The 21,407-nt window shown below is 44.2% G+C and overlaps 1 protein-coding gene across 2 annotated transcripts in view; it reads right to left on the bottom strand.

Annotated features, from left to right (window-relative positions):
* Mitf (transcription factor Mitf) overlaps nucleotides 1-21,407 on the bottom strand; it is a 40,822-nt gene that overhangs the window by 11,787 nt on the left and 7,628 nt on the right. The window lies entirely within an intron of this gene.

Genomic DNA, 21,407 nt, shown 5'->3' with positions numbered 1-21,407 from the left:
ATGTTGCTGTAGATTATAAATACAAAGTCACTTCATGTTCTGCAGCAATTTCGCTTCAGTCGGGCTCTGAGACAGTCCGACGGCCTCCAACATCTCTTGCACGGAGACAGGGCAATACCTCACGTACTGGTACGTGACGTCAGAACAGTGCCAATTATCCAGGTTCGTTAGCAATGATTATATCGGTGGTGATGAACGACGAATCGACCTGTGGTCAGAAACCTTCAATGGTGATGCAGTGTCCACAGTGAATTCACCAAAGATCCGAATGAGGAACGAACCCGAGTCCGGTTGGTGGGTGACTTACACTCTAACCACGCCTTGAAGTAGTCATTACTCAGTCGGGATTGCCGGTATCCAAGCACCAAGGATTGAAATAAGTCCCTCGAAATACAAACCATGTTCTAACGCCTCCTCATCTCATCAGTTTTTGGACTTCACTACTCTAAATCCACATGACGAAATGACCTTCGCGATCGCCTGACCTCACACCCGCATTCTACCAGCGGGACCTTCTGAAGTACGAAGTTTACTTGGGAAGGAGTCAACAAGCAGCTTCAACGATACAATTCTTCAGCGTGCCAGGAATTATTGACGTCGCATGGTTCAGTTACGCATTCAAGCTAACAGAGAGGATTTTCACCACATCTGGTGACATCCTGTAAACGTGGATAAGCTGTCTGGCTGAAATCTAGCAACTAAGTGCATTCCTAAAACACCCGTACATCGTTACTCGATTCATTTGATTCTTGTTAAAAAATCAACGCAGGAACCTTTTCTGGCTTCACCTTAGGAGTCGAATGCGATCATTAAATCGACAGCTTGTAATTACGTAAATTCAGCCTGTGAAACAATGAGACGGCCATCACAACAAGAGTTACGCGGTACGCCTACTTGAACGAGACATACCAGTTCGAATGACATACATTTTCCACTATGGGCAATGCTACTGTACTGTTAGTCACACGTCCTAGTACTTCGTGAATATCATGGTTAGATTTCTCCGGTTATAATGCAAAATAATTCTACCTAATAGTAAGAAAATATGTCGGTGATTATCAGATGAACTTGGGCAGTGCGCACAACAGAACATTCTTGCGTACTGAGTAATACGCTTTGGTGAGTGATGGAAGTATGAAAAGTTCATAAACCTCCATCATGTTTACGAAGTCATTGTCCCCAGCCTATCGCCCTGAAAACCCATTTTCCTTACACGAGACAATATCAGAGCAAAGGAGAGAGGACACAATCGCCCGTAAGCTGACGCCAAACACAGTAAAGACCGAATAAATCAGATTTAAGAATCTGAAAGCACGCACTTAACTAGAGTCAGCAGGCCGACGCCCTAAATGCGAAACCTTAAAACGTAAGACGCTAATTTCAATTTACTTTTTCCTTTCCGTAGTGGACGTATAATTAATCTTCATCATGACGAATAATGACAAGAAACTAGGCACATGATACTTTGAAATTTTTAAACGCAAATTGGAACAGACGAAAACTTCACTAAACATTTGGCATTCTTAAACCCGCAAATCGTTTTTTAACCATAATTCTAACGACTTACATTAATCGAATGACCAACTTTTACCACCTCAGGATGAAACAACAGAACCAAGTCTGTAGTCCGAGATTTCTGTCCATCCTAGGCACTCCAAATGCCAAAGACTTACTTACCACTAACGATCCCCCACGCCTAGACCCCGTCACTCACCTGAAACAAAAGACGTTCATTTAAACAAACAACACAAAACACCTCGACATTTTGTAATCAGGGCGCACATACAGACTTCATTTGGTTCTTAGTACAAACAACTATTATTTTCGTAATCGCTAAGCTACTCACGTTTGTGACGCGGGTTGTTTGCATGGAGTTAGGAACTGAAGTGTTAAGTGTAACTTAGATGATTATGAAGCGCCGAATAGGAGGACAGTGAATTATGTGCAAGGAGGCCATAGTGGCCTGCTTTGAGGAAGGCCTATTATGCTAATCGGACTGAAGGAAGCCTTCGGTTCCTTCTGAATGCACAGAGCGGATGCTAACCATAACAGTAACATTCAGATGAGTCGAATGAAAATCGCACAGCTTCGCTTACATAATGCAAGAAAATGAACTCCAAGTTCCCACCACCATCGTCACGCCTCACGCAAGCGAAAAATGTTGGTTACAAAAAAAAAAAATATGGCGTCTAGTATGCAAACGATACTCTCGCATTAGACGAATTTCTAATTCAATCAGCCGAAGTTACTTTGTATTTCTACGACACAAGTTTCAAAGCAAAATGGTTTTCACGTGGCCTAGACAGGGACCCACGATGCAGAATTCGGAAGAAAATCTAAGAACTTCAATCAGTCCGAGCCAGAAGGCAGAAAAAAGAGATTATGTCGCCTCTTCCAGCCAGATCGGAGTAAAGTTACATGTAGGCAGACAGAAGACAGACGGACGGACCCACGTTTGCGAACGTGAAAAAATAATTTTCGCTGGAAACGACAACAGCGTCAACAAACACGGCGTAAAGAGAACATCCGGGGGCCCTCGCCCACGAAAAATGTCTTTACTGCAGAGACACACCTGTACAGCAAGAGGTCTGTACGTACAGACGCCCACAAAGTCCTCGACACATTACACACATTAACAACGAAAGACACTGTATATTCACGCCAATTCTTGGTAGGTTTTGAGATTTTCACGGCGGTGAGTCCGAAGACGGGAGTCTTCTGGGTTGCAGCGCGATGTAATCTGGTAGAAGTTTACTAACCTATCAGAGGTTCTTCCTGCCCGCATCATCAGGGCGTTGGTAAACTTCCACCAGATTACACGGCCCTACACCCAGAAAACAGCCACATTCAATGTAGAAACGATTTTTTGGATCACGTGATGTATAATTTGCTAATCCAAAAAGGATCCGAGCAGGTTAACTGACCGTGGCTGGAACGAAAGAGGACTCCGTACTTATAATTCTTTTTCCCGGCCTACTGTTTCCTGGACCAAACAAAATAAGCGTCCGTGCCATTCATTTCTGAGGGACTGCGAGAAAATATTTCCTGCGTCAAAAGTTGGGCCCGTGTCTCCAACAAATAACCACGTTTTTGGGTTTGAACTGACTACGAAGTAAGAGCTACCAAATTTGGCACACACAAAATGTTGCATGCGCGAGAACTTGACAAAGTCGCCGAGAGACACGCACAATGACCACAGGCCATTGTTTCCGTGGCCTCGCTCCTCTCATCAGTTACATCACATATAAAGGACGCACACCGTAATTCACTCCAGACCAGACCTAACCTAACATAACCTAACCTCACGATGAAGTGAAACTGTGGAAGCGAGAAAAACTAAAAACTCCAACCAGGTGCTGGTCTCTGGAGTGACGAGTCTCATTTGGAAATACGAGGGCTAACCAATGTGTGGAAACGTTCCACTCTTTCAGTACAGAACGAGAAATTCTGTGGTACTCCGGGAAACGGGAATTCACCACCTTAACAACAAAATTCCGCCACTGAAATTATTCTGAGTCACCCAAAATAACCAAACGCACGGCAACAATTATATTATATAATAATTATTTCATGCCAGAAAGATGAAATAGAAGCAGACGAATTACAAAGCCACTGTACATTTCGTCAAGACTTGCATTTTACGAACCTCCGAATTGTACTGTTAGTTACTACCTATAATTTACCGTCAAACAACACAAGTTAGTATCTTTGCATAAATTACTTTCCGCTGCTGTCTTATTGTGTTCAGTCAAGGGCGCTTTATGTAATACGTACACGCCTACATTAAACATTTAAGAACAGTAAAACCTCACCAACTCGAACTGCCTTACTTTTACGATGTCTTACACTTACGTAGATCGAACATTCTTCTCGACGATAATTTGCAGATACAATTTCCCATTTTCTATCAGCTTACATAGGAATCGAGCATCTATCTTATTTTATACGATCCGAAGTCTTCGTATAATGCTGTTCCGAACATAAATATTTACATATAATTCGGGTTTTTCACTAATTTGTATTGTATTTTCCTGCCTGCTTCCAAGTTTCCATCTCACCCCTTCCCCAAACCCTTGGCTCGGTTCATTAGGTCACAATTTCACTCCACCTGCCCTTAAACACCTTTCCGGCCGGCTTCGAAAATCTTGCTCATCGCCGTGATGATGGCGGCAGTAAACACCATCGAAACACTGTCAACTGCTACGAGACTACACGGCCCAACATCCCAGAAGTCACCTTCATGTGCCGTTGTGGTGACAATGGACGCACGCAAACACAACGTGGGTTAATATCAGGTATCAGATAAAACCGAGTATGGCTTTACAACAGAATACCCAAAATTCAGCGCAAAGTATTCCGGTCAGAATGTAGAAGATTACGATTGTGTCTGCTGCGATGTTAAAAGCACCAGATAATTTCGCTGTTAGGCGAATTGCATCGGAAATTAAGACTCCCCTGATTGCATTATTAATTAGCAATGCAACGGGTCGCCTGACGTAAGTGAATTCCCTGATTACAGTTTTCATCAATGGGGTAAGTGGGAAAGGAGGATCCCAAGGTTGCAAAAGAGCAATTATTCAACCATTTACCTAAAACGTATCTTGTGAACCGGGAGTGTGTCAAGGACAAGTGAAGATAAACATCTTCTTTGGATGACGGCCAAAATGGTCATTTTCCCATCCACGGACCGCAAAAACAATAAAGTCGGAAAGAAGACTCCATTTCCGACTCCTCAGGAAGGTCTGGAAGAATCTCAGCGACAGAACTCGTTGTCGTATTTGGCACGCACGCCGGGAGTCGCTACAGAACCTCGGATTTTCACACACGTTCGCTAAGAAAATAAGAGCCCTCTGTAGTAACAGACGTACGCTGATTTGTTAAAACACTCCAAATATTTCGGCATATGACTACGGCACAACACAAGTGAAATTTTCGTAATGACAGGACTGTCAGAGAATCTAATGACAAATCTCAAGCCCAGTTTGCGAGAATAATTGTCAAAAAGCAATCCGCTATTAGCCGAAGTGGAAATGAGTGATTCTCCAGCTGACGGGAGTCCTTTCAACTCTTCGTAAATTAAAATTAAAATTAAAAAAAAACCTAGCCTATTACAAAATGTTACACAGCGCCTCGGGCTTGCGAAGATTATCTGTTGCTGTGCACTGGATTCTACGGATCATTGCCGGGATGCAGTGTTGTTGTTGTTGGGGGGGGGGGGGGAGACTTCGCGTTCCATGAAACCGGAGACATTCCTAACAAGAGAATCGACTATAAACTTCTGAAGGAATCTGTTCCTGTTAGTCCGAAAATAAATGCAGAATACAGCGACGACGCTCATGCGAGGTTCAAACAGGTCCTGAACAAGGGGCCTCAGTTCCGCTTTTATAATCCACGATTTTTTACCATAAGCAGTAGGGAAATAATTGTATTGTTGGTCTAGCTCAGTGTGCCACTGCATGATTCCGGTCCTCAGAGGATAGTTCTGGTCTGACGAACACGGGATGCCGTTCCCTGTGCAAGCAACCTCCTTCAAGTGTGAGAACGCGCAGACGAGGAAGAGGACGGCGAGATTCTCCCGAGTTCGATCGTTTCTTGGAAGCTGTGACGGCGGAAATGGTCAAAATTCTGTACTGTAATTACGACCTTCAACTCATTTAATTTATTCTCAAACCACTTAATGTACCAAGGCCACACATTTCACTGCTACAACGCTCACATTCACGACCCGGCACGTTATATTCAACCTAACCAACTTCATACGGCCTCTAGGAACGAACCTCAGGCCCTATGAAATTAGTCGAACAATCTTGGTCTATGCAGTTAACGTACCAAAGATTTGTCTGCAAAAACTTCATAAAACGAAAGGGCCTATTCACTGCATCAACAGTCCAATTCGATTCAGTTTGAAACTTAAGTTGAATTTTAATTTTATTTTTAATTAAATTCCTAAGTCATGTCCATTTGTGACACAATTTTAATCTCAGTCAAGTTTTAATATTAGGTCGAGTATTACAGAACACTGGCCTGAGGAAGGCACTTACTCAACACCGAAACGTCGGCATGATAAATTAAGCTGTTTAAGAATTAATTGTGTTGAAGGTGAGTGAACGAAGACGTTACCTCCAATTACGAAACCTTCTGCACCTCGCTAATTTTTTATCAGACTCTTTCCAAAGGTTGGCAAAGTCGCACATATGGTCCTCGACCTCCAAAATAAAAGATGCTAATACTGCCATTTCTTCGGGCGTTTCATTCAGATTTTCAAGTCGAGACTCTGGAACGCGTCGGGTGACCGTTTCCAGGCTCCAGGCAAGAGTTCCAATATGCTCTATATGCAAAAGGCCGCCTTGCGATCAAACAGAAAACTGAGTAGGATTTGAGGCTCTTCGCGGCGGTGAGTCTGAAGAGACATCTACCAGACTATACGGCGCAAGAACCCAGAAAACTGAGAGGCAGGTGTGCATTTTCTATACAAAAAACTATCTCAGCAAATTTGCTTACATTAAACGCGTACGACGACACAATTTCGCAGTCCTTGAATATCCGTTTTTACGTGTTTTCGTCTTTACCACGGCTTAAAGCTAGGATTTGAAATGTCGCCCCGCCAGATTTCACAATAACTGGTTACTTCACACACTCCACAGTCTTATTCTGACATTCAGTCGGAAAGGTTCACGCCTAATTCCGCTCAGGAGCGCGATAACCTACGGAGAGGTTTGAGCTCAACAGAACAAAAATTTGCAGGTTAAAACTAACCTTAGCGAAAGCTGAATACTCTAACGACTAAAATTACACAAACAACTCCACAGCCGTGAGTCGTTCTTCAGAATCTTCCAGTTTATCAACTAACCAAGAAGTTCTCAGCCTTTTAGGGAATCATAAGGTTCATTTCCGTGGTTACAGGCGAAGACTACAAAGTACGAAACTCCTATAATGAATTCTTCAAGGGCTACCAGCCGTTTCATGTGGTCGAAAGGCGAAAACCATCTTCGTCCTCGCCTTTCAACCACATGACACGGCCGGTGGCTTCAGCAGAATTCATAATACTTAGCCGTCAAAGCTTCGGATCATACACACGAAGCTCCTCATTACGGATTTCTCTCCAATCTCCTGTCACTCCCATGTGTCAAACATCCCCCGAATAAACAACGCAAGCTTAAATAAATAAATAAATAAATAAATTACTGAATATTCTGCGAGATACGGAGAACCGCTCAAGGCTTGCACGCAAAGTCTCAAGTGGGTCACCGGAGGAGCTGCAGAGGAGCATGGTGTGCCACGTACCAATCAAGAAAGAACAAAGCTGAGGCTATAAAGAATCATCTCGCAGCCTTGGCCAACTCACTGATTTCACTTTATTCTTCTCGTGTTACCAGTTTCAACATCCTACTTCTAAAAAAATAATACCCACGATTACGTAAGACAAGGATATAATAAAGACCGGATTGCGACCTTTGGGTTATGACGCCGTGTAGTCTGGAGATAAAAGCGGTATGCTCCTCCGAAACGTCGGTAACCACCCCAAAGATCTAAATAAAAACGTTGACCGTCTTCAAATTTCGAGTTGCATAAAATACAAATGAAATACAATTTCATAACATGGCTTCTGCGGTCACCTTGGTTACGTTTTCTACCATCGTTACTCCGGTTTCCATGGTTACATGTCTACGTTGGTTAGCGAGATGACTCTTGGGGACAGGCGGACAGACGGGCGGAATATAGCAATGGCATCCATGTGTCTGGCACTTTGCACAAGGAACGCATAACAACGAAAGTCGAACTGGGCCTTCAGCCCACTAGACGGGTCCTTGTAGACTGTAAATTGTTCCGTCATTGTGACAACTGTTGTAATAGCACTCCCTTGCAAATGCGTGGTTCAGTGGTTTCAGGACTATAAATGCAAGAACAAAGTCTACTCTCGTAGACTATGGAGTCGCTGAATAGACAGGCTTAGACGAAAAAAGTAGAACAACTTGCCTGGGGGTCGAGCGTTTCTCTTCCAGCGTGGTTCGCCTTGCGTCGATTACCGCGACCGGAAAGTGATTCTAATTAATGCAACACGGCAGGTTCGTTGTCACGTCTTACATAAGAAGATAATTATAATAAGGAGTCCGCAAAGTTAAGTCCTAAGTCTTTTAAACATTTCCAAACTCACGTGTTCGACCTCTGTATATTTACGTTTCGTATGAATAACTAATTACGCTAATTTACACTGGACACTGACCATTACCCGAGGTTTATTCGATGAACATGACGGCTTATGTACTGGTGTACTAGAGACGTACGTGTCTCACTTCCGGTGTTTCGAAACTTACTTACGAAAAGGAGTTCTTCATGGCCTGGCGTCTGCGAAGACCACCTGTCTATCGCGGTTTTCCTACGATCCCGTTGTTGGAACACGTTGTTTCGCAACAACGCGAAGATATATCATCTCTGGAACACACTGTGGAGGAACGGCGACTTCAGCCCGCATCAGTGCAACAATGGCCCAAGGAGCAATTCTGCCTCGATCAGATTAATGCCGCACGTGACGCGGCGTGAAGAACGCCTTTCCAGTCTTTGGCGAGATGCTTGCCGTCAAGCCTCTGACAATGACGAACAACCTATTTTAGCAAAATGGGGTTTCAGTTCTTTGCCGCCACGAGGAAACTGTAAATCAGACGTTTCGGCAAGAAGTATAAGAGGTGTCATTATATCCCAATTCACAGGGATCCACAACCTCTGTCAAATGCCCTGGAAGGTATCTGGGAGTAGCTTTTCCGGTCCAATCGTCTATATTACCTGAATAAGAATCAGACGTCCTTGTTAACTCGAGTATCGCGCGCTATTCCACAAAGACGACTGTCGAAAATGTGACGTCATCATCAGGAAGCGTTAAACGGCGTGAGGTTGTGAAGTCAGCTCAGCATAATCGTTATGTCTGCGGTTCGCAGTATGAACAGCTTGCATATTTACATATTTTGCGCGAATTTTAATACCAGAAATCGCGAAATTATTAACCGACATATTAGAAAGGAGCATTTTTCAAATGCAACTTGTGTACAGCGCTGGCCAGCGACCTGAATGTCAATTTAAACCATGTGGGACTGCACAGCGTATTACGAGATAAGAATTAAAGCTCAGAATCATCGCTGTACGTAAAATGGGTTTAAATTTCAGATGCACCGCCCACGTCACTTACTGAAGGTCATATTTAAAAAAGAATACGGTACTGGACTCTTCGATGCCCGAAATTATTCACTGAAGTTTGTGAATGTGGTTATAATTGTTATTATTATTAAATTATAATCACCATAATTGTTACAAATCTCATTACCACGGCCATTATTATTATTATTATCGTTTTATTATAATCGCTGCTGTGTCGGTGTGATACGTTCTCCCTTTCGCATTTGATCTTGGCGTTACCCGATTCGAATCTCGCGTGCAAGCAATTAGTGTGAGGTTTGTCACGGTATTGATCAGGCCCCTCGAGAGAATATCCTTGCAGCACTGTACAGCTGACGTCAAACCCGGTCCAACTCCATGTGGGATTTCGGATTACCCCTTCTCAGCGGATTAGTACACACATGTTCTCTAAAGATGCCATCCGTTAAATTAAGTTACAATAAAAACATTCCTCGTTGGCCGAACGACCAGAAAGGTTCCACGATTCAAAACTGCAGAGATGAAAAGTAAAAGAAATCAAGTCCATTTGTTTTGAGAATAAATATTATTTACGCAGAATTTGTCATGCTTTTGTAGTTCTGAGGAAGGCAACTTCGTGTTAACAAGAGTCCGCCACTGATCCCTGTCCTAATCCAAATAAATCCAGCTTCAAATAATTTCTTTAGGATCAATCTAATATCACCCTTCGGTGTCGACCATCAATCAGGGAGCTCCGAAACTCCCGTGAAGGGGCAGCTTTTAAGCTAACTCGTAATGTATTTTCGCCAGCGTTGTAAGTAAAACTTGGAAAGCATATTTAAAGAAACGTACGAACTTCAAGTCGTGGTGAAGGTCTTCAAGACCTGATTTTTATTTATTTTAAATTTGCGGAGAAATCGATTTCTTTTTATAAACAAATCTGCAAGGACAGTTTACAAACGCAAAGTCTGTCAGAAGAACGAATACAAACTCACTAGACCATAACGTAACCAATTTAGAGTTACGTCAACAGAATTTAATCTATTTTAAATCGTGTGATTCAAATGAACAAGTAGGCCTACTTTGAGATCTTGTGTATTTATAACACTTGATATTACGAATCGTTTTGTATTATTTCCACAGAGTAATTAAGATGAAAATCTAATACGTCATTATAAAACTCTGATCAAGCCAGTCACGCGAGCGCAAATGTAAATTGGTCTTCCGATCTGAGATGGTTTTTGTGTGGTAGAGCGAGGACCTCCCATTCATCTGCAACTCGACAAAGGTGGATGGATGGTAATGGCCGGTTGCCAGTCGCGTGGCGTTCTTGGCCGAATGAAGTTTTTGGTTCAACATGTGCCCGACTAATCCGACACTTGAAATAATCTGCACCTACGTTTCACTGGATAATTTGCCACCCACGTCAGAAGATGGGGAATCAGTAATGATCCCTTAATTGCAGTTCAGATCAGCTGAAGTTCATAATAATCATTGACTCCTCTCATTTGCTTTTAAATTAATCAGAAAAAATATTAGGGTAAATGTTCTGTACTGCAAATCGAAGGTGTTTTATTCGAAAGACGGAGTGGTTCTAAATCCGAGACCCGGTGACTGACCTCTAGGCGACTGGCTAAATAGGGTCTTAAAATAGGCCACAACCGTAGGCATCAAAAGAGTGATGAGACTAATCGTCCTGATGATGGAAGCAGCAAGGACCTCCGAAACGTCGGTGAGCTGCTCCTACCACACCGCACGGCGCTACAACCCAGAAGACAGCCTTTTCCTGCTTCACTCGTGACTGCGAGCCACGTAGGTTCAGACCATTTGAACCCGAGAAAGGAGTTGCGTAATCCATTTATATGAATGATTTTATCGTAGCCTTTTATCTGAACCAGAAGAACTGTCAGCGCTCAGCTCGCCGTCTCCCCTGTTTACGATTTGTTACGCCATTTCGAGCGGAGAAAGACGTCGTGGCGCAACTTTAACTGAATTAGTGCTGACCGACTTTCAGAACCCAGATTTAAAGACTTCGTCACATTTAAGGACGGTTAAAATATTATATGGGCTATGCAGGATTTGAGATTTCACGGCAGTGAGCTGTCTTCCGGGTTGTTACCGACGTTTCAGAGGTCCTTGCTGCCAGTATCATCAGGGCAAGAATTTTCAAAAATTGTAAACAATTATCAAATTTTCAAATTTTCTCGAACTTCCAAAATCCAGAATTACAAATTTTGTAATACCCACATTCGAAATTCCAACATTTAAAATTAATATTTAAACATCGATCCTTCGGGTTCCACGAAACAAGCGGGATATTCTTTGACAAGCCGAGTAACAGTCGACTTTTCAAAGAACACCCTGCACCACAGGGTGAGTTCAGTGAGCAGTCCTAGCCTTCGCTTCCTCAACCGAAGTTAAACAAACCTAACCTAAGGTGCCCCGGCCTCTTCCGCCCTGACCTATCCCAACAAAAACAATCTTAACATCGGCTGATTCCCAGGTACACAACACGAACCACCACGATGAACATTCAAATAACGCGTAACATCTTCAATAATTTCACAATTTACTTGATGAAAATAGCTGGTGTAAACGTACAGAGCTTTTCGTCCTATCATGGGTTAAATTACTCTCCGAAATATATTTCAATGTAGAGAATATTTACTGAAATGTACACGAAATGCAGTCCATGGTGTACAGTTTCGTCTGGACACTTCAAATGGACTCAGCGAAGTAAACCATCACGTGTTCATTACAGGAATGTTTCTAGGCTAATATGGACAAAGCGTAGCCTAGAGCAGCTCACGCAACGGCTGAGACACGCGACTAGAAAAAACTCCTATGATTAAATTACGTATGCTAATTTGGTTCTCGGCGTCGTGAGAAGCAACGAAGCACAGGAACACGTTTCAGTGGGCTTGCAATTTTGTAAGGGGTACCGTGAAGACCCACGATTTTTCTGCCAAAACATGTCATTTACCTTTGGGAACACAGTCAGCGTTGTCTTAGGCAATGACCTTTATGTCTGGTACCTGGATGCTGTCATCATGGGGATTCCGATGTAGTTGTGGGGGCGAGATACGGAATTTCAAAGCAGGTTCAAAGGCAAATCGCCACGCCGAAAGCAGGTCTTCAGCGCTGTCCAACTCTGTTCACAACCGCAGGTTGTGGATGCATTTCAATAAAAGTCTCTAATACGAAGTTCCGGCGGTTTTTGAGTCACATGAGAGACAGACAGACAGACAGACGATGGGCAAGATAATCGAGCGTTTTTTGTTTGCATGCGCCTAAAATGACAGTTTTATACGAACTTTTGTAGATTTTAGCTATTTTAATTTCATTCAAGTTTACATACAACTTGCATATCCACTGTAAGCACATCCATTCTGGACACGATAGCTCCTGTGACCGAAACGACAGAGCTTCAGCTGCTGAAACCAAAGGACGAAAGCGAGAGTGGAGCTGCACTGGAGGAAGCCGGAGTCTTCCTCACTCCGACTACTCTGCCCCAGACACTTTTACTTACTAACTGAATCATCATCATCATCATCATCATACAACTATAGGCGGGGACTGTACCACGCGTACCTGACAGGAAGAGAGACGATTTGGGAATCCTGGGCGTAGCTGGGAGGATAACATTAAGGTGGATGTTAAGTATTAGAGAACATGGGACGGAATGACAGCGAACTTCTGAACACGGTAATTATCTACTGCTTCTATACAAGGCAGATATTTCATTGGCTAGCTGAGCTGCTGCTGCTGCTAGTATTTTCTCAGAAAGGGACAAAGGAAAAGACACTTAACCCCTCAAAATGTATAATTCTGGTTCGAAAATGACATGATATGGTGTCTACTTACAAGTACAGAATTTTGCTTAAACCTAGAAGTACAGTCAGTCATAACGGGGCGGTTACAGACGTAATTCGAATTTTTTAACGTATTTCCTAAGGGCTTCTCATATCAGAGTTCAGAGGGTCAGTCCACCCGACGAATGGGCAGGAAACAATGAAGGGCAGACCGAAAGTCACGGTTTTTGTGAAGAAGGAAAATTGTGTGGCGATATCAACTCTCTCGTCATGTCTCGACCAAAGCTAGTGATAAGATAACGTGAACATTGCCCTTGGCACTCGACAGCAGCCACTGACCGCGCACAAACAATCCAAAGGCCACCACGCAGCCCGCACAATGGCGTGGCTTGCACTGTCAATATTTACACGATCGACGTGCTTTAAATAAATTGCATGTGCCCACGAGGCGTCAGTTATGGTTTAAGAAACAGTTGCAGTGCGGGCAATCACCGTTTCAGCAAGTTCTCTGATTCCTCACATCACCCGAACGTGCCAAACTATCCTCACCCTGTCGCACTATGCAAATGGCACAGCAAATGTCAAAATATGCTCAGTGACGGGCGACAATCTATCGCCTTACTGCATCATCGAACGAACCATCACAGTGGGTAATAATTATTAATACTGACGAACAACAAACTACGAAGTCACGTATCGCTTGTCACCTGTTGCATGAACCAAGTTTCTTCAGAGCGACGTAATCACTTCGAGATTTTAACTTTTCACAATTCACAACTACCGGCATGTCCTTCCATGCAATATGCATAATATCGAAGACTAAACCAGTGTCGTTAAATACCCAAACGATTGTTTTGCGCAGAAGGTGCCGATTTCGGACTTCTGTAAGTCTCAATTTTGCAGTGAAGTGAGGCCACGTTGTATGTAACGACTGGAAACCAAGTCGTCATTTTAATCAACTCAAAACAGTCAAATGTGTGCTTATTACATTGCTTCCTCATTAACAGACGAGAAATCTAAGTTTCCTTCATGTTTCGTTTTGCGTTCTTATGGCCTCAACTACCAACCGCAGACCTCAGACGACTGGAATCACTTTTTGTGCAGTTGAATTTCCCCACGGCAATCGCCACGAACAAATCCCTGCCCTTGACTAATCGCATAAGCTACAAGGAAGGGTGGACATGCAGACGCACGACTCCGGATCGATGTGTATTTACATTTTTATTTGTTTGTGGTCATCAGATTGAAAAATCCCGTTTACGAGGGCAAGTTCGAAAATTTAAATATCGTCAAAACAGACAAAACGCATTCAAACACTAATTTCGACCTGACGACACACAAAGTTCTCTATTTCTTGAAGTAAAAGAAACTTTGGCATTTTCCTTCGTCTTTGCTCAAAGGCAACAAAATTCGGAAACTGAAAATGCTTCGTTCAACGGCCAAGCAACTAAGTCATCCACCGAGTCCTACGGAAAAGCTGATCTCAATCGCCGGACGACTAGCTTATGTCGGTCGCAAGTTCCGAAATTTCGCGTGGCTTTCAACAACGACGCCAAAAACCTTTGAACAAATGTTATCTGACTCTTATTACCTTACACCGACGAGCTATTATGTTGTACACTGGCATTTCGCTAGGTATTCATATCACTGATCCAAGATGACGACGAACACTCGCATCCCCAGCAAAGGCGCCCGCGGGCCCCAGGTTTGCGACCTCTGTTGGAATTTCAGCAGCCACAAGCCATCCTACGGCCGGATCAACTTCCGAACACTGAACGGAACACTTCACCGTGGAGGCCGAAACACACCCAGGAGTTTCACTGAAACCGTCTCACACGCGAAACAGGGCGAGATTTATCGATTGTCGGAGGGTCCCGACGTCCGTACGTTGAAAGAAATATTTTTTAAGTTTCGGGTTCACGTTATAAATATAGGATTTGCAGAATATCCTGGTAGGCGCGCTGGTCTCCTTACCCCGGACTACGCGACCGCCCACCACAGCACCAGGCAGCGCACTGCGCTCCATCTACGAAGTGCGACACCAATAATCTGAGCGGACAGCCACAAGTTGCGTAACCCAAAACTACTTACGCCCCTGACTGCCCCCACAGAGCGATAGTAGCTCGTGTCTCTGATTAAACAAACAATAACTTCGCTGCGATGTCTCCGAAGAAGAATGGGGCAACATTAGATTAAGCGAACACTCCCAGACCACTTTCCCTGATAAAATGACACGACAAAATCCAGCCGATAAAGAATAAAGAGACGCTGACGTGCTGAAGGCGACCTGCGGTTTGCCAGGAGAATGAGCACGACGTAACTCGGAATTGCTACCTGAAAAGCGTTCGACACTCGTTTTCCTTAATGACAGAATAGTTCAGTCCGGTTCGTCGTTGGATTCACGGAACGGAATTTCCCACACTGTAACCGCGCGTGTATATTTTCTGTTTCTGAAGAACAATACGAGTTAAGCAAGTGACTTACAACTACTTATCTGTTAAATCCACTTGCACATCAAGAAAAGAAACGCAGTGTTGCAAACAGTGAGGCACGAAGAACTGAGAAGGAAGGAAGCTGATTTCATTTAACTCAAAAACTGCCACACACCCAACTAATCTGACTTGGAATTTTAATCGTGGCGTGTCGATAAGACCGTTTTTCGAATTTCGTGTACGGAATCCTACTTTCTTTCCGAAGGTCCATTTTATCATGACTGAGCGCTCTCAATTCCTCCAAATAATTTCCACTTGCAATCAGAAATACGCCACACTGCAGTTTTGGCCACAAATATGGCACAATTGCACCGACACACTAAATTCAAACAACGAATTTAAATGTGATATTGGAGGTAATAGACAAGTTCGGTTGAATAAATCCTGACCGGCCCAGACCTGGAGAATACATCTCGTTTAAAGTGCATTCAAGATCTTCGCTGTGACCAATTAAATATGTACGAAAAGTGGAACTGAATGCTTCAAGATCAACTTCTATCATAATCCTAAGAATTATGTATTGGCGGTGCACATAAAACCACGTACAATGCGATTAACATGGACAATAAGGCCCAGTATCTTCGTCCTCACGAACCGTTCAGATCCGAAATCCCACAGAGCATTTCGTAATAATCTATTCGACCCCTGACGAAGTTCAAAACTGCGCGATCATCTGAAGCAGCCAGAAATCTCGACTCCGTGAACAACTGCAGTCCGCCGCCGAGCCTCGTCTGCAACTTTCTACACGCCACGGATTCTATTAGCAGGCAGGCCACATGCAGTGAAAACTTCGGAGCATAGGCGTTGTAGAGGTCAGTCGTGCGATGTTCTTCGACGGCTGCCAACACTTTCAAAGGGACAGGTCCCTCAAATGGATCAACGATCCGATAAGACACAAATGATGTTTCGACACTTTCGCAGTGAAACTTTAACATCTGCTTACGATGTAATGTTTGATTAATCATCATAGTCTTGCTGATAAGACCACACTTCTCCACAAGGAGAGAGATAAAGGAATTACATATTTTTTGCAAAATAAAAGACGCTCCTGGGGTAATTCTCCAGTGACTTTCGCGTACGCATTAAAATGTCACGACACGAATAATTCCCGTCCACGCTCAACGGTGGAACTCAGAATTGCACGCACGCACATCTAATCCCGGTGACTCTAATTACATCAACCGCCACGAAGGACAACTTTGCAAGCGATAATTCCAAACACACGTTTCGAAAAGTATAATCTGTCCTACTTAGGACGACACGGGGCACACCGGCATGTGTTTCTTTCTGGACATAAGAAGGAGAAAGGTAATGCACGGCATTACACGACCTTTCGATCGTCCGTTAAATGTTTAAAGTCCCTTAAAAATTGGAACGTCTCGCCACTGGGAACAGAGAGAGACAAGGTCCGGCATATCCACATTCCCAGTTTATGTCCATTTCCATGTAAAACGCAGGGCAAAATTAGAGTTCTGCATATTTTAATCTCTGTCAACATGGATGCGACATTAAGGAACGTGGCGCATTCATTAAAATTCGGTATCTGACAGTACTGAACGGCTGGAGGATTCCCCAGCAGGGAATCCCGAAGTCAAGATCCCCGGCTGGGTACTCGACGCCCAATCATTTTGGCGCAGAGAAACGCACATACGCCTTCCCCGTCATCACTCAGAACGGATTTAAATAAGGACTGCAACGTGCCGACACCAAATTTCGTAAACTCCGTTCGGCAGTTTTCGAGTTGCTGCACGCTGATAGTGAGCAAGCGGGCAGGCAGAATGCCGAAGCGATTTTACACCAGTCAAATAATGAAGTGCTTACGCAACTCAGTTTTCAAATAATAACAACGCACCGCAGACACAGCGCCCTGTTCCACATTGCACGACCATTGTTTCTTGCCAAATGGCGTTCTGCCAATGTCGAAACGGAAGCACAACTATCAGGGGCAAGAAATCACATGGTCACGACGGTTCGATAATTAAAATATTCTTCTTAAATGTGTTTCAAGCAAACATGTTGAGAAGTTTCATGCGCGTCTTATCTCTGCAGTGCACATTTTTGTCGACGTAAAACTAATGGCTGCTTTAGCTGTTTAAACAATTCGCGAGTCATCTTATCCTAAAGGGAAGTTTTCGTGCTCCAGGGAAATTTTACTGCGTTAGTTTAAACACCTCATTATTCATAATTATGTCACCTTACGTTCAACGCTAAATTGCGTAATCAGTTGGCGAAGAATCGATAAAGCAAACATTTTATGCAAACGTCTGGAGCCTACAACCACTACCAGCTTTCTGCTGTTGTTTCAGTCACGGTTCAATGAAATCAGCGAAGACAACAGAAATCGTGCACGATCGGCTTTTCGAAGACCAAAGTATCTAATTTTAAAGGGTAATTTTGACCATTCACGTGTTTAACACGCGACGCACCTAATGTGAAGATCGTTACTTCTCAATTAGCGAACTGCTGATTAGTAAACAAAAAAATACAGAGAGTAAACGAGGTCTCCACGACCGTTACGAAGAGAAATCTGAACTGTCTGCCCTGGCCTGTGAGTCGCCACTCACCACTAGGCCGTTTCGGCTGGACCGTCGTCGTCGTCGGAACAGAATGACGAAGCGACCTTTAGCGCGCGCTGCGACGGCATTGATAAGAGGACCCGCAGGTTCTTACCCCCGGGGGTTCGGCTCTGCTTTTCGGAGGATGGCAGTGGACACTCTTCTGACTTCGTGGCCAAAACACACTCCACCCTTCTTTTATTTCAATACACAATCATATTTCCCACTTCCTTCACGGCCTTCCTGGCCACTTATTTGCAGGGGTCGTCGGTTCGAATCCGGCTTCAGACACGGATGCCCTTTGTGCTGTGCTGTCACGTACGTAATCGACAGGCGTAAAACACTAATATATCCACGTAATTTGAATCTGCGACTATTCCTAGACGCGTGACCCGATTCGCTGGTGGCCCAGGAGACAGCCAGCTTCGTTCAAACTCGTCGCCGTGATAATCTTACATATCACAATCTATCACGCGTTATCATCACAAATAAATAGGCTTACACGCCACAGCAGTCGGCTCCGCGATATCACGTGCTATTCAGATTCAGGACGAACGTAATCCCAAGTCCGGTACAGACATCGCCTGGCCTTCGCTATCGTCAACGCACGCGGCAAATTCGAGACAGAACCTCACACAGGTCCTCCTACCTCACTGCTTCTTCGCAGCCTGCGACGACCTAAACCTCAGACAGCGTCGAATGGATCACGCGGACAAACCTAATCGCCGAAGGCAAATTCGCGCAATTAAAAATGAAAAGTAAAGATTTAGCAATTCGATCCGTCACATTGCTGACGAAATGTTTCCAACTGCGAAAAGAGAGACATGGAGTACTTCCGGGGAATGGTCTCTTTTCTGTTATGTAATTTGTAGGATCTGAGGTTTCCACGGCGGTGAGCCCGAAGATGGCCGTCTTCTCGGTTGTTGCGCCGTGGAGTCTTAAATGAACTTGTAATTCGCGTCACAGCTTCTGCACCCCCGGTTTGGGTGCTTATCTTCATACGGGGAGACATTGGTGTGCGGGAAATGTAAAGCAAAGACGCGTCGCGACGCCAGACGCTCTTGGCAGAACGACGGGACGCGGGCTGACGCAGATCCTAAGTAATGTGTCTGGGTTATGCCGAGAAATTCCCAAAGACAGACGACAGACTCCAGCCATGAACACGTAGGTAAGAAGTTGGATGACATAACACAGTAAAACGTTCACCCAAAAAAAGTTTATTATAGTTAAAGCGATTTTCGCTGGCACAAAGCTGACCAACCTCATGTCGCGTGAAATTCACACCTTTCCCGAATTTGCGTGTGACGGACCGCTGAGAACAACTGCTCGGCACGTGAGGTAAAAGAGAATGGCTTAGTTCTCGATCATGCCAAGCAGCAGCACAGGGACACGGGTTTAGGCGATCAACAAGTTCTGGCTCCCATAAATTATCCTCATGGCGCCCGGCGCGATGTTATCACATCAATGGCAGAATCTCAGAGCTATAATTACAGCTCAGCTGAAATATTCTAGCCACGCATCAATCGGGAAGTTTCGGCTGGAAAGTTGCCTTCCAGCACTGGATGCTTGATTCAAACCTCACAGTGGCACGAATATAAAACAAGTTCCTCGCACGTTACGAGCGAAATAACCAGACAGAAGGAAGTTACTCTACTCGAACCACGGGCATTTAGCGTTCAGTCGACGAAAGGCCGTACGCGTCCTCAATTTTATGAGGCAAAATATCACTCCGCCAAATTCGGGAGCCCACTGACCACCCACTCATCTCTACTAAACGGAATTTCCTTGCGAATCCTCGTGTTTTTCGAAAGGTCACGTGTAAATTCTTAATAGGTTCTCCTGCAAAACGGTCTAAATACGTTCCACGAACATCAAGGCGCGTTCTGATTAGTTACAAACTACAAAATGTATTAGAATCGGGCCTACTGACGCTCGACGTGAAATTTTGAAGGAAGTGTAACCAACGCCAACTCGGTAAAGGCGAAAAGTAGAAAGTTCGTTCTTCTTGTTCATAAAACAACCGCAGATAACGGACGACAAGTCCCCGCTGTCCCACGTGTGTCGTCCATCATCACGCAAGCGACTTGAATGCGCGATGCCTTGCCTCTTTAGCCCCCGGTACTCGCTCGCTCATTCCAGCCAGAAATCATCACAGGAGAATCGACGCTCAATCTTCTCGCAAGCCAATTTCACGTTACGTTCGTCAGAGTCTCTTATCTGCCTGAACGTCGGGACAAACTGATCGCTCGTATCTTCAGACGTCCTACCAGATAACTCCACGTGTCTGGCGTAATTAACCTTGAACCTGTCCTTCGCTCGACGCTCGACGTACAACAGCAATTTGCTTAAATGTACTTCCGCTTGTAAATAGCACGAACGAGCGAGTTTCGACGCAATTCAATTTGAGTCCTCGTACATCCAAAAAATATGCCAAATAAAAATGACGGCCTTGATTTTTACAAAGTGCTGGGCGTTAAACATTGACTTCGGTTTGGAAACGGAACGCGATTGTGTCTTAAACGTTTCGAACCGCGGCGTTCTATCATAGCCTCGTGGGAACGAGACGCCGTTAATCAGGAGCGAATGCGTCAACTCAGTCTTTACGCAATCTAACATTCAAATTGTTATTCCGTCTTGCATCTACAGAATGGCTGCCTTCTGGGTAGTCTGGTACAAGTTGTTAATTCTTATTATTCGTATTAATTATTATTAGGCCACAAGGCCTGCGGATTTCTACCCCTGGGTCAATATTTTAAAATTTCCTTCGGTCAACTTCCACTGTTCATCTCGTCCAGACGAGATCCCCAACTTTGTCGATAGCGTCGTATATATTCCACGGCTGGGTCCACATTTCATTCCTCTTTCCGGATCACGACGTCAGAAGTAAATTAAATCGTGTGGCAACCAACAAAACGTCATTTCTTCAAAACAACAGTTACGCTACGTACGTACATATTTGAGTCTCGATAACGCCTTTTCAGCAAAAAGTTACGATGATCCTCACTGCACTGCAACAAACAATTGCTGGCGAGGCCGCGATATCGAGACTGCAGAGCCATCTACTCGGAAACTGGCGAACTATTCTCATTTCCTTATTCGTTTCGCGGGCAACTTAAACACTCGTTAATATTTTTTGGGTTAGGTTATGTTTTAACTAGGGGCGTGTTAATTCTGAGTAGACTGTTAGGTTTCGTCACATTCACGACAATGTGACGTCGATGACTGGACGCTGCTGAACTAGGCGACATTTCACACAGACGCACGCAAACCATTCTCTGTCCAAATATCCAAAATATTCCTCAACCTGCAACTTGTGCTGATGCTCACAGATACAATTCGTAACTACGAGTCAGAAAACGAAAAAAATGCACTACAGTTCAGTGCAAACGTCGCCGCCTGACGGACACAGAGAACAACAATCA

The sequence above is a fragment of the Zootermopsis nevadensis genome, unplaced genomic scaffold, assembly GCF_977971745.1.
Source record: "Zootermopsis nevadensis isolate Lab colony 2312 unplaced genomic scaffold, Znev_1.0 Znev_ptg000023l, whole genome shotgun sequence".
Taxonomy (NCBI): domain Eukaryota; kingdom Metazoa; phylum Arthropoda; class Insecta; order Blattodea; family Termopsidae; genus Zootermopsis; species Zootermopsis nevadensis.
This window is presented reverse-complemented; position numbering and strand designations above follow the sequence as displayed.